This window comes from Tachypleus tridentatus, chromosome 2 (genome assembly GCF_004210375.1).
Source record: "Tachypleus tridentatus isolate NWPU-2018 chromosome 2, ASM421037v1, whole genome shotgun sequence".
NCBI lineage: Eukaryota > Metazoa > Arthropoda > Merostomata > Xiphosura > Limulidae > Tachypleus > Tachypleus tridentatus.
The window spans coordinates 138,303,662-138,318,504 of NC_134826.1; the positions used below are offsets into that span (position 1 = coordinate 138,303,662).

The following is a 14,843-nucleotide window of genomic DNA, read 5'->3' on the forward strand; positions in this document are numbered from 1 at the left end:
TATCACTGAATGCGTTTTGTGTTTTTATTTATAAACACAGGATGTTGATTTGTTCATTCACTCGATGATTCTAGAGGTTTCATTTATAAATATAGAATATTAATTTAAGATTTAATTTATTATTTGTAATATTTTAATGTATCTATATCTAGCGACTCAAAATGTTTAAATAACGAAAATATTAACTGTTTGAGTTTTGCTTTAAAATCCGGGTTTCGGTACCCGTGTTGGGTACAGTACAGATAGGCTAATGTGTAACCCTGTGTTTAACATCGAACAAACGGACGGAATTTGTAGTAGGCCCGGCAGGGCCAGATGGGGGAGGGCATTGGACTCGTAATCTGAGGGTTGCGGGTTCTAATCCCCGTCGCACCAAACATGCTCGCCCTCTCAGTCTTGGAGGCGTTAGAAGTGACGGTCAATTCCACTATTCGTTGGTAAAAGAGTAGCCCAAGAGTTGGCGGTGAGTGGGGATGATTAGCTTCCTTCCCTCTTGTCTGACACTGTTAAATTAGGGACGGATAGCGCAGGTAGCCCTCGTGTAGCTTTGGTAGCTGCACGAATACCGTGAATTGACTGTTACTCTTATAGCGCAACTGTGGCATCGAAGTGAGGAGCGGGTCTGTATCTCAGTGGAACGCAAACTGGAAACCTTCGAATTTCTAGTCTCCGCACACCATCACCTAAGCAAACAGTAGCCAAAGCATGGCTTGCACAAGACATCTGACCTTCCAAAGATTTTGAGTAAAAAGCGTAACTTTTTTACTTATTACAAACAGGTTGTCCTAACATAAAGGACAATATAAATACTCACATGCAATAAATATTTTACTTAATATGAAACTGAATTTGTTTTGAATGAATACGGTGTGTTTCTTGTACACAGTTATTTTGATTTTTGAGGCTTTCTTGGTATAAAATTGTAGCCGTCAGCTTCTCAAAATCTGGTTGGTGAGATATTAATGTGGTTCTTACAAGCTCGATTGATACAGAACGGTTCGTTTCTTTAATTAGCTTTATTGTAGAATACAGAGCCTCGCAATAATATTTAGTACTATATATGGAAATCAATATCCTGGCACACTGTTTAGTATTCGAGTATTTGTTTAGAAGGACGTGATTACAAAACTCTTCAGTTGAAGAGAAGGCTATCTTCATTTGTTTTTAAATTGTGTTAATCTTTCATCTCCCTGAAGTTCCATTTCAAGAGCTGTTGCATCCACTGCTGTGAGACGGGACAGCTGTTTCCTCTTACATCAGTTAGAAACGAATTTTCTAAAACAAGACAAAAGAGAGCTTAAGAGCTTCCAAGTCACTAAATCTGTTTTCAACATAATTTACAAACCCATCTAGTTTGCTTGACACGTAAGGTTATTTCGTCTGGAACATGTTAGCGTCTTGTCTGCTAACCTGACCAAAAATGGCTACTGGTCTACAAGTCAAAAAGTGCGAGGTTTGAGGAGTGATTGCTGCTGAAATCATCTGTGAGCGTGTTATACCTTTGACAGTCATCTCACTATTCGTTTAGGAGCAGCTACACTGGCGGGGTGTGTCTTCTGATTGGCTTTCTTTGCTACCACTTCATCAGGAGTTGTAATCCGGAGATGAACAGGAACCTTGGAGTACCGTTCAGTTTTAAAATACCAAATCATTTTCTTCTCTTTAAAATTCAAGAGACTTGTATCTCTCCCCACAGTGGGTCAAAGGTAATTTAACGGACTTACAACTGTAAATTCTAGGATTCGATTCCCAATAAAGAGCAGCAATTAGATGAACTACTGTGTAAGTTTGCGCTAAAACAAAGAGATTAACGTCTTGGAAGTAATAAATAAATAAATAAAGGAAAAGTTGTGGCGAATCTTCTGTTGTAGAATTAGGGTAAACAGCAAATTAGCTATTAGCCAGACTAGAAAGTAAGTGTACTAAGAATTTGAAAATCAAGAAACAGGAGATGTTTTGAAAGAAAATTGTTATAAATGTACTCAGGTAAGATGTTAATCTAGCAATCCATAACTTAATCAGTACTTTTGAAGTGAATGTTATCAGATTGGAAAAGAATATATAATTTGTACTTCCGATTAAATTTCTACTCCGTTATTCAAGTTATATTGGTGTGTGTTTTTACAGGCAGGATGTAACACTCATGACATTTAAGACTTCATATTGAAGTCTTTCTTTTTAAGGCCCTGTTGTAGATGTTGTACTCGGTTTCATTTGGTTTGTTTTGAATTTCGCGCAAAGCTACTATCTGATAGGCTAGTTTAAAACTGCATCATCACCACCCATCGCCAACTCTTAGGCTCCTTTTAACAACGAATAGTTGGTTTAATCGCATGTCACGGTAAAACTGATTGGTGTGATAGGGATCTGCGAGGAAGGTCAGTGCTTAACCACCTCATCACGGTGCTCTTTTAACTCGTTACTGTTTTGTTTTGTTTTAATATCGCTACACGAGGGCTAAGTCGTCTAATTTAGGAGTGTTGCAGCTAGTCATTATCACCCACTCTTGGGCTACTCTTTTACCAACGAATAGTGGAATTTACCGTAACATTATAACACCCCCACAGCTGAGAGGGTGAGCGTATTTGGTGCGACGGAGATTCGATCGAATCCGCGACCCTTAGATTACGAATCGAACGCCTTAACCAACAACTCGTTACTGAAAGTTCCTTTTTTGATGAGAACGAAAAGAATGTTCCAGAATGGAATCCAAAACGTTAGCAAGAATCTGTTTGTGAACAAAAGTTCGTAGCATAAAATTTGCTCTGATATAAATTTAAAAGTAAATCTGTTCTTCGTACAAGCCATAATCATGATGCGTTTCTCTGAATTAGGCAGTTATTATATCGATAGTATTGGGTTAAAGCACTCACTGATAACGGTTGGTATGACATAGTCCGGTAACATTGCACAACAAAGTTTTTGCTTCTTGAACACTGTTGGGTGTTCCTTATAGATTTTTGTGCTGATCACGAAAATCACATCCAAATTTGCCCGTCACGTACCGTTATATCGAAATCTTCAGTTTCACCAGGACATTGCTACAATGGAAAAACTATATCAGAGCAACTGGAATCCGTCAATGCTTGCTGACTTCTGTTGGAAACTGCAACGTGATGCACCGGACATTGAATACAAACGAAAATCAGGAGCAACACACTTTTAATTATGTTGAACTTAATAACGTATTAGATACATATACGCAATTAAACACGTAGGTAGCCCAATTAGGTTTTGCTCTAAAACAAACAAAACAAAATAATACCATCATATAAATTCTTAAAGTACGACTGTTTAATGTTTTTACAACGATTCCCAGTTTCCTATGATGAAGCTGGTTGTCACATACGATACAAGCGGAAAATTAATGAAAACGTTTGTTTCATCTTTGTTCGTTGTTTGTTTTTTGCCAGTAGTTCAACTGGATTTAAAGATATATGATTCTTCTGGCTAATTGTTTAATTCAAGTGGTTATAAGAATTATCATGTCTTCCGTCTAATTGATTAGTTCAATCAGCTCTAAGAAATACCTAGATTCTTCTGGCTAATTGATTAATTGAACTGGTTGTAAGAAATATCATGATTTTTCTTCTGGCTAATTGAATAATTCAACTGGCTATAAGAAGTATCATGAATTTTCTTCTAGATAATTGATTAAGTCAACTTACTATAAAAAATATCACCATTCTTATGGCTAACTGATTTTCCTTAGCTGAAGATGTGGAAATAATAAAAAGAAACATGGTCTCTAAAACAAAGAATGTTTCAGAATTTTCAACCTCTTCGTAATGTGAGTCGTTATTTTCTAATTAATTATTTTTCACGCATCTTCTAACTTTTGTTGTACTTGGTTCGATTGAAGATTGCTTCAATTCTTCTTTCTATAAAGTGTAATATTTTAATAATATATACAGACACATATTCAATCTTTCTGTCCTTATATTTTACTGATACAGTTCACACGAAATCACACTTGGTACTCGTGCTGACTTTTAAGTTAAATAACAAAAACACTTGATCAACGTACTAATCGACTTTTTGAAGTTAAATAAAGTTATCCTTAGTATACATTTTAACTAAATTTTGAAATTAAACAACAAAAACACTCGTTACTACCTGATTTTTTAAAAGTTATAACAGAAAGTCGCTTGTTTTGAGTAGTACCAGACGTTTGTCAGCTTGAACAACGAACGGTCATTTGGTGGGGAGTTTTGCTCATCTGTTTGAAACTAAATATCGTACAAGACACTAGATGGCGGAACTAACAGTTCATTAACCGTACATTCCTCAGCCCTTCATTTAATATTCGAATAAATTAACTAAGAAAAAATTATTTCCTTACCAATACAACCCTTATAAAAAAACTTTTAAAACTTACTTCAGCTTCAGTTCATATATGCTTTAATCTTGTTCATTATAAGCTGTCAATGAAATAGCTCACATTATTTTAACATAGACTTCTTGAACTTGTTATTTCCAATCTTTTGAGTCCAGTTTGAAAGTATAACACTTTTATTGTACTTTTAAGTATAATGTCTTTTTTTTTCCGATCAGGTTCAAAAGTAAAAGTAACCACAAATAACTTGAGGAACATCAACGAATTTATTATGGAATGAAACATTTTTTTTTGTGGTGATTGAAAGTAATCTTGATTTAATGGTTAAAACAGAAAACATCTGTAAATATAGAGTGAGCTTACAAAAATCGTGTTAAACATCACATTAAGAGAATACAGCTTTACACACATGATTCTCTCGTCCTATAAATAAATACTCACGTTCTGTTCAACAGGAGTATTATAATTTTAAAGCGAATTTCACGAGATTGAAATTATATTTCTGAGACCTAGCATGGCTAGGTTGTTAGGGAGCTCCACTCGCAATCTGAGGATCGCAGGATCGAATCCTCATTCCATCAGTCGTGGAGGCGTTATAATCTGACGGTCAATTCCTCTATTTGTTGGTAAAAGGGTAGCCCAAGAGTTGGCTGTAGGTGGTGATGACTAGCTGCATTCCCTCTAATTTTACATTGCTTAATTATAAACGGCTAGCGCAAATAGCCATATTGCAGCTTTGTGCTGAAACCAAAATAAATCAATTGATATCTGATACGATGTACGATATTTTCATTGTGGATCAATCAACTGACTAAATTTATTTCATTGGAATATATTTTTTTGCGCGTTGTGCAATATCACATAAAATGTCCTTATTTGATTCTTTCATTGCAATGACATGGTCGCTGCAATGAAACAATTTCCAAATAACATTTTATTTTCTAACAAACATTAAGTAACTATGAACTAATTTTTTTAAATGTTGATAACAGGAATCTCGCTGAGTTTAAACTCATCAATAAATTCACGAGAATCAAACTCATATGTGCCATTAACATTTAATGAATCACAATTCTTGAATTTGCGGCTTTTTTCTTGGGTGTTCATGGGATGTGTAAATATGTTTAAGTTAAAACATCAAAGTGATATTTCCGTCAGCGTATTGCGTTGCGTGAATGTTACGATTGCAACAATAATTTGTTGAAAGACATCATGACAGACTCATAACAACATACAGAGATGTCGAATTAATTGAGAACCTTGATCAGAGAGTAAAGAAATGTCTCCAGTTTCCTCTATGAGGAACCATTATTCTGAACCATTGTTAATTTAGTTTTTTCATCTGGAAACTGCCGAAGCATGTAATTTGAATGGACTGTTGTTGGAACTTTCAGTGGGGTAAGCAGTTGTGCGCAAAGATCTCTGGGCTGTTAATGGACTAATAATTTTATAAAAGACTGATGTTTATATTTTTGAATTATGCGTAAATAAAACGTTTCTGTATGTTGAACACAATGCATTCTCCAACAGAACAGGTCCTGTATGACCAAGTGGTTAAGGCACTTGTAATCCGAGGTCGCGGATTCGAATCCCTATCACACCAAACGTGCTCGCCCTTTCATCCTTGGGGCGTTATAATGTTACGGTCAATGCCACTACTCGTTGGTAAAAGAGTAGCTCAAGAGTTAGTAGTGGGTGCCTAACTACTAGTTAGGCTCCTAGTTGCCTTTCATAACTAGTTTCCTTCCATCTAGTCTTACACTGCAAAATTAGGGACGGCTAGTGCAGATAGCCCTCGTGTAGGTTTGCGCGAGATTCACAACAAACCAAATCAACAGAATATTTTTAACAACTTCCACACAGAAATATGACTACTACGTCATTATCGGAGAATACGTCACCAACTACACTGGTTATATTTCTCGAAAACATGAGTCCACTGACATTTTGGATAATTTGGAAATTTTATCATTCCTGATACGTTTTTCTCAGCAACACCTGGAGGCTAACATACTCATGATTTCTGGAAGAGCCTGCATGATGTATGAGCAAGACATTTTGTGTTTGTGCATGGGCTGGACATTACATCAAGTCATTGCAAGAAACCTTGTGGGCCATAAGGTAGTAGACGATGTTGATGAAATCACCAAATATAAGGTTTTCACTGAAACTTTGTTCTCCCATTGCGAGCAGTAAAGCAAAATGCGTGTGGTCAATCAACAAGATAAAAAATAAAGTGATTACATAGTAATTATTAATAGACTGTATAGTCAGAAAAGGCTTAGGACTGGATCTTATATGGAAAAGAGAGGGCTGAAATATGCTGTGAACAGGATTTCTGACAGACTAAAAGTTTATAATGAAGTATAGGTTTCAATTATGTAGCAGCTCGTGTATGTTATTTAACTTGACTTTGGGCAGAAATTTAAAACTACCACTTTAATCAAGTACCATTTCCACGGATGTTTGTGTATTCAGGTATATATTACCTGTGCAGTAAATGTATACTTTGTATCTCTTGAACATTGAACTACACAGGGTTTCATTTTGGCTCCACATTTGACCAGCATACAACTTTACAATCTATCATGACATAAGCTAAAATAGCTACGTTTTTTCGTGCATGTGAGCCTTCATTCGTTGTCTGGCTACTTTAAAAACAGATATTGGGTCCATAGAAAAAGAAAGAGGTGAAGCAGTGGTTCTTACACAAATAAATGGAACAATCGGAATGATCTTCTGCTTGAATTAATCAAGAGCATAAATATGCTTAATGTAAAAATAAATGTAACATTCGTAACTCTAATTAATCTGAACAAAGACATGAAGATGTCATGTTACTAGCCATGATTAATGTAAAAATAAATGTAACATTCGTAACTCTAATTAATCTGAACAAAGACATGAAGATGTCATGTTACTAACCATGATTAATGTAAAAATAAATGTAATATTCGTAACTCTAATTAATCTAATGAAAGATGTTCAGATGTCATGCAACTATTATTAATATACCAAAATAACTGAAATGTTTAATTATTATTAATCTAATTAAGATAACTTTATCAATTTAATTAGAACTGGTAATATGTATAATATTTATTGTTACATTAATCACGGTTAATAACATGTTAACTTTAATCTCTTGAACAATCTGATAAGTACTAATTCTTAATCAGATTAAGATCAATGACCTGATATTACAAGTAAAATATTACGTCATATCTGTTGATCAGAAAGATCATATTAATTCAATGATAAGTATTTCTTACACAAGTTTTATAGCACGTAAACCTTTCTATATCAAAACGGATAAAGTAAAAACATAACCAAGATGTTACGCAATAAATGAAAGTGTCTTTATCACTACTTATCATTCGTTTTCAGAAATCTGTCATTCATTTTATTTGTCGAAACATAAGTAAATACATCTAAACATGCACATGTTTTCATTTATTGTTGTTAGTATCAATATATCGTCCCTGACGTCACATGCTTGGCGTGCCTCAACCTGTTCAGTGCCGTAGATGAGATAACTCGTCCAAGCCGATCGGTAACACCGTGCCACGGACGAGTCAATTCGTTCTCAATAATACCTAACTTCAAGGCTAGGTGTCAGCACCATACATGCAGTTGAACTACTTACAAATTGTTTCACTTTCAATCCAAAATGGAGTCACAAAAAAGTTACAAAATGAAAAAGCATTAGAGTTGTATTTTGAATTTGGTTCCGAGTTGCCGTAGCAACTGAAATATTTGGCAGTCAACAGGTTAATGGCAAGAACGCTCTGAGCAATTTGAAAACGCGAGTTAGGCTAAAATAAGTTATAATTAATTATTCGTTTAGCGAGTTTGTAGTCAGTTTTTTCTGGTAATGTCGACTAGTTGGTTACTTAGTTCACTTTTGTGAATATTGAACCAAGCTCAAGAAAGATTATCCACTCGGATATGGTGGTAAGTAGCTATCTACACAAGATAGGACACTTTAATTATACAGTTTTTAGGCAGTAACTGAATTTGTTTAAAATTCGTTTAATAAAATCACTTTTACATAGGTGACAATGGCCTGGCATGTCCAGGTGGGTTAAGGCGCTCGGCTCGTAATCTGAGGGCCGCGTGTTCGAATTGCGGTCGCACCAAACATGCTCGCCCTTTCAGCCGTGGGGGCGTTATAATGTGACGGTCAATCCCACTATTCGTTGATAAAAAAGTAGCCCATGAGTTGGCGGTAGATGATGATGACTAGTTGCCTTCCCTCTAGTCTTACACTGCTAAATTAGGGACGGCTAGCACAGATAGCCCTCGTGTAGCTTTTCGCGAAATTCAAAAACAAACACTCAAACCACAATAAAACGACGTATTTTTTTATAATTGAGCGTCATGAAGCTGTTACTTGCATGAAGTAAAACAAACAACATTAACATTTTAGAAGTGTTTCATGACTGATGTTGAGTGTTAAACTGTTAGAAATCAGATTCTTTATCTACCAGTATACTTGAACTTGTGAAACAGACACTTCTTTGACGTACTATCACATGTGTACGATTTGTTCCAGCAGTGATGTTTATCTTATCGAGCTTCCTTTGAGCATGAACCGGTTCCTTTATACATGTACTAAGTAAGTGTCTTTGTTTTTGTTTTCTTACTGTTTCAGGCATACAATAATATATTTCGATTATGTCTAACATAATAACAGTCAGTGGTAGTTGTTCGTTTCTACAGGAGTGAATTATAATTATATTTAATGCAATTTTAACCACGCCTGGCCCAACAACGTGGTTAAAATGCTCGACTCGTAATCTCAGGGTTGCGGGTTCGAAACCCCGTCAGACCAAACTCTACTCTTCATTTCAGTCGTGGGGGCTTTATAAAGTGACAGTCGGTCCCACTATTTGTTATTAAAATAGTAGCTCAAGAGTTGACGGTAGGTGGTGATAACTACTTACCTTCTATCTAAATTTATCTAAACTAGGGACGACTAGCGCACATAGCCTTTCTGTAGTTTTTCGCGAAATTCAAAACAAACCAAACCCAAATAATCTTCCTGTGGCTCTGCGCGAAATTCGAAACAAATAAACACAAACCAGTGAATGTTGTCTCAAACATACAAATTTGTACTATAAATATGCCTAATATAAACACAAGCCAGTGCAAGAGTATATTATAATTATTGCTAATAATAACATGAACCAGTGCGTTTTGTTACAAATATGCAAGAAGATATTATAATCATTTCTAACTGAACAGTAACAGCGTCAAATCAGTAATTTGATTACCCAAATTTTAAGTTGTTTTGTTTTAATAATTATAAGTAGTGTTCTTTTATAAATTGTTTTCATAATTTATGCCTTTTGGAATAAAGAAACACCCAGTGATAAGTCTCAAGTTTTATGTTGCTAAACCAGTTATCTTCGTACGTAGCAACAAAGACTAAACAAACCGAAGCAAAATTTACATTAAGAATATTAATAACAGCTGTGGGAACCCAACATATTTCACTTTTTTATAGAATGTTATTTGAATATTTAAAGATTTCCGATCTAGCCCTATGTAACTCATATAAACATCTCAGATGTAAGTTTGTGGTATGTTCGTCTCACCAAATGTCTGTTGTTCATCAGGAATGAACTACACGTGGAGCCTGTGATTCTCCGTTCTGGTCATTTATCCCACATACACATACGAAACTGAACTAAGTTTGACTTCTTTTGGTACTGTTGTAGTCATTTATGTCCAATAAACGATTAGAAAACAAAATTCGTCTAATTCATGATGAAAGAAATGTGACTAGAATCGAACCTTTGACAACAATGGATCTTGTATCTCTTAAAAGATGGGAGGGGGCAATCGATGGTATTTTAACAGTTAATATACGTAACACAGTGTATTGTTTGTTTGTTTTAATTGCGCCCAAAGCTACACAAGGGCTATCTGTGCCAGCCGTTCCTAATTTAGCACCGTAAGACTTGGGATACTCTTTTATCAACGAATAATGGGATTGACAGTCACTTTATAATGTTACCACGACTGAAAGGGGCGAGCATGTTTGGTGTGACAGGGATTTGAACCGCGACCCTCAGATTAAGAGTACAGCGCTCTAACCACCTGACGATGCTGGGCCTAACACAATGTAAAGTTGAAGGAGTTGTTCCTAGAACAAACTGATTATAATCATCTTCTGTGTGGCTGTCAAACAACTAATTATTATACTTACCTAAGTCTAAGACAATAATTATTTTGTTTTTTATCGTTATTGTATTTTAGGGTAAAGCTATCTATTATGATATTTACATATTATTCGCGGGAATAGAGCCCTCGATTTCAGCGTTGTAAGTCCGTAAACTCAGCTCTGCACAGTTTCGTTAAGAATTTATGCGTTATATTTTTACCTCTAAATAGCTTGTAAATGTTGAATCTATCCCAGACCGTCTCTTATGGTTTGTAATTTCCTTGTCATTATACGCCCCCGCTAGTAGTTGTCTCCGGATTTACAACGCTAAAATCGGGGGTTCGATTCCCCTCGGTGGGCTGAGCAGATAACCCTATGTGGCTTTGCTATAAAAAAACACACACACATTGTCATTATATATGAATAAAACATATTTAATTTTAGCCTTCAGAACTTATATACGGTAAGCAATTATCTCAACGCATAAATCAGGTAGCTATAAAATGGATGTGTTTTTATACATAATAAACTTTGAAGCCAAAGTTTCTACGTTCAAGGATTTGCGTTACTGATTTTTATCTTTAACATTTGGTTAACCATATTATTAATCAACCCTTGTACATCCGTAGAATTATACAGTTCACTGTTATCCTAAGGAACATGTTCTAGTTTTCTTACAGTAAGGCAGTATTGTAAATGTTAAGTAATCTAGTACTTTAATAGACAGAATGTGTACATTCGTAATATTAGGGAAACACCTAAGTTTAAAAATCGACTGAAGACAAAATTGCGATTACGAAACCTTGAAATTTAATGAGCAATTAAAATCAACGCTTGTTATTTACTCAATTTTAAAAACTTTATTAATGTGTGTTTTTAAGGTGGAAGCAATTGACGGCCTTAAAAGGGTTTTTAAAATTTTATAAAACGTTGATTTTAATTATTTATTAAATTTTAAAGAATACAAAAGTGCCGATTACACTGCACAAAAAAATTTTTTGAAAAGTTTTTGCTGATTGTGACAGCTACCTAGTGGGTATGCACAAATGTAGTTTTGGTTTTGCTTCATCACTTAGGAACTCTGAGAAATAGACAGTTAACTGTTTAACGGCAATAACGTATTTAACTGCGTTTATGTTTCTAATACACTATTAATTTTAACATAATTAAATGTTTTGCTCCTGATTTTCGTTTGTATTCAATGTCCGGTGCATCATGTTGCAGTGTCCAACAGTAGTCAGCAGGTATTGACGGATTCAAGTTGTCCTGATATCATTTTCTCCATTGTAGCAATGTCCTGGTGAAACTGAAGATTTCGATGAAACGGTACGTGATGGGTAAATTTGGATGTAATTTTCGTGATCAGCAGCCAAAAATCTATAAGGAACACCCAACAGTGTTCAAGAAACAAATAATTTGTTGTGCAGTGTTATTGATATTTAAGAAACACCAGATTTTGTTTTAGGATGAATGTTATAGAAGTGAGAATTCTTTTATTTGGAAGTTTACGATTTCATTTTGGAAGTATGCGAAAAACATCCAGTAGTATATCAAGTATATCTAATTATATGTTGAAAAGACGTGATATCGAAGCAGAATCACTATATCGCCAGTAGAACTGAGAGCGAATAACAGTTGACGATTTATAAGTGTATATTGCAAAACCATCTAGGGTTATATGTTGTGCCCGCTGAGGGATTTCTGAGAAGAATACTTGCTAATTTGAAGTCAGCCATTAAATACAAGATACTGTATCATGGAAAGTGTGATTAAGTGAGTAGGGTTTTGAAAAAAGTCACTTTAATAACAACTTAAGAAACAACCTATTTTGCCTTGTTTTAATAATTCATAAGCTCATGACAATGTTAGAAAGTTTGGGTGTTTTATTAACACTAAAAACAGGTATTTATCGTACAAACATTTTTAGCTGTCTTAGATATCACAACAGTCGATAAACAATAGAAATCACTAAAATAACCTTCGACGATCAATTAGACTTCTATCAACACAATCTCTGTGGTCATCCATTCACGTCTACCAGAGATATATCTGTATAGAAAATGGGCTCCATTTCTCCACAGTTTGTGTAAAAATTTTATTGGAAGTCCTTTGACTTTCGCAAAGTAAACTTAATATTAGGAAGATTAATTTTTATTGCTAACTTGGTTAGTGTAAACTGGAAAAAAAAAATGGCCAGAAAACATTTTTTCCAAAACTCTACCCAAGTTTGTGAGGTCAAGAATGGTGAGCGACAGAACGAAAAGTAAAAATAATAATCCACTTGAAATAAATACGTATCTGTTAACCTGAAGATGACCTGGGAAGGTCGAAACGTTGTTCTCTGCTTATTAATAAAGGTATTATTACCCTTACCAGCCGTTCTGAAATACATTTTGGTTTCTCTCAGTGAAACTCTTTCTTTGTTTTAGATAATTCAGTGTTTCGTAGACTTACAACAGATTACTAATGGTCAGATTTCAGTCAATGAAAATGAAGAAATAGATGAAGAGCCTTTACTGTTGTTTCTACTAAACCAAAAAAGTGTCTTGAACATGTCGAACACCATTTTTATAAATCAAGGTCAAAATATAATTGACCTTGGGGAAAATAGCCTTATTTTGAAACACATTTTATTAACCTCAAAATTATATTTGGTGCGTTTATTTTAATTTCGCACAAAGCTACTCAAGGGCTATCTGCGCTAGCCGTCCCTAATTTAGTAGAGTAAGACAAGAGGGAAGGTAGCTAGTCACCACCACCCACCGCCAACTCTTGGGCTACTTTTTTTACTAATGAATAGTGGCATTAACCTTGACTTTATAACGCCCCCACGGTAGGATTCGAAGCAAAAGACCGAATATTCAGAATTTTATATAAGAAACTGATCTAGCGGGTTCCTTATTGTTCTTACCAATTTTGTAATATTAACTTACGAATCTGATTGAATAAAGGAGAACATATTTAAATTCTTAATATCCTAATTTTTATTGCTTTTGAAACCTGATTACAATCCCACGTGATGACAGATTCCAACACGCTATTCTATTCATTATTGTAAAATACTTGTTAAAGTTTGCAATTAAGGAGTTATTTGGTTGTTGCTGTTTTTTAAGAGATGGGCGTGGCCTATTGGTCAAAGTGTCCTGATTCGCACTTTGAAAGAATAACGCAGTCAGCTCCAACCATTTGATTAAACCAAGGCTTCGCGATAGGTACTGTTGACTAGCTAGCTACCTACCGTCTAGTCTACCAGTTCAAAATTAGGATAAGGCCCGGCATGGCCAGGTGGTTAAGCCACTCGACTCGTAATTTGAGGTTCCCAGGTTCAAATCCCCGTCATACCAAACATGCTCACCCTTTTAGCCGTGAGGGCGTTATAATGTTACGATCAATCCTACTAATCCTGCCTTCCCTCTAGTCTTACACTGCTAAATTAGGGACGGCTAGCGCAGTTAGCCCTCGTGTAGTTTTGCGCGAAATTTAAAAATAAACATACCAAAATTAGGAACGAATATTCTATTTTATTTTACTTCATAATTTCTGTCTATAATATCAAAATGAAATTGCAAGTTTTATTAATTAGTATCTTTGTTAGCTTGTTTGTTTAGAATTAAACAAAGCTGTATAATGAGCTATCTGTGCTCTGTTTTCACCACGGGTATCCAAACCCGGTTTCTAGCAGTGCGAGTCCGCAGACATGCCGCTGTGCCACTAGGAGGCGTTTTTAGTAATTCCCGGATGTCGTGACGTCACTGAAAGTTATGCAAAGGAATACGAGATATGAACAATGTGCTCTTCCTATTGGCTTAGAACCTAAAATTGTTCGTACAGATGAGTGAGCACATATTTTACACGAACAGTTATTGTAACGTTTTAATCAGTGATGTTTTTTCTCTGACCAAAAATTCGCGCTTCTCTACCGTTTCCTAAAGATATTATACTTAAAGTTTGAAAAGGAATGTTGGGATGAAAAATTTAATAAATTTTGGTTTTTGAATTTCGCGCAAAGCTTCACGAGGACTATCTGCGCTAGGCGTCCCTAATATAGCAGTGTAAGAGTAGAGGGAAGGCAGGAATAGTGGGATTGATCGTAAAATGGTAATGTCCCCACGGCTGAAAGGGCGAGCATATTTGGTAGGACGGGGATTCGAACCCTCAACCATCGGATTACGAGTCGAGTGATTTAACCACCCGGTCGCAAGTTTTGGAAGAATAGAACAGCCTATTACTATTTTTTTTTTCACTTTTGAAATAACGACGCAACAAGAAGTATTCAAAGTATTCCATGTTTATGTCTTTTAAAGTTTCGTAAAAGAACGGACATCAAATTTCACTCTT

The 14,843-nt window shown here is 35.3% G+C and overlaps 2 protein-coding genes across 2 annotated transcripts in view; one reads left to right on the forward strand and one right to left on the reverse strand.

The window, feature by feature from the left end:
- LOC143245228 (glycoprotein 3-alpha-L-fucosyltransferase A-like) overlaps positions 1–14,843 on the reverse strand; it is a 524,457-nt gene that overhangs the window by 273,043 nt on the left and 236,571 nt on the right. The window lies entirely within an intron of this gene.
- Positions 8,936–14,843, forward strand: part of LOC143245218 (excitatory amino acid transporter 1-like) — a 40,287-nt gene continuing 34,379 nt past the window's right edge. The window contains exon 1 of the mRNA XM_076491319.1: positions 8,936–8,954. The gene's annotated coding sequence lies outside the window, so the exon portion shown is untranslated. The remainder of the gene's footprint in view (positions 8,955–14,843) is intronic.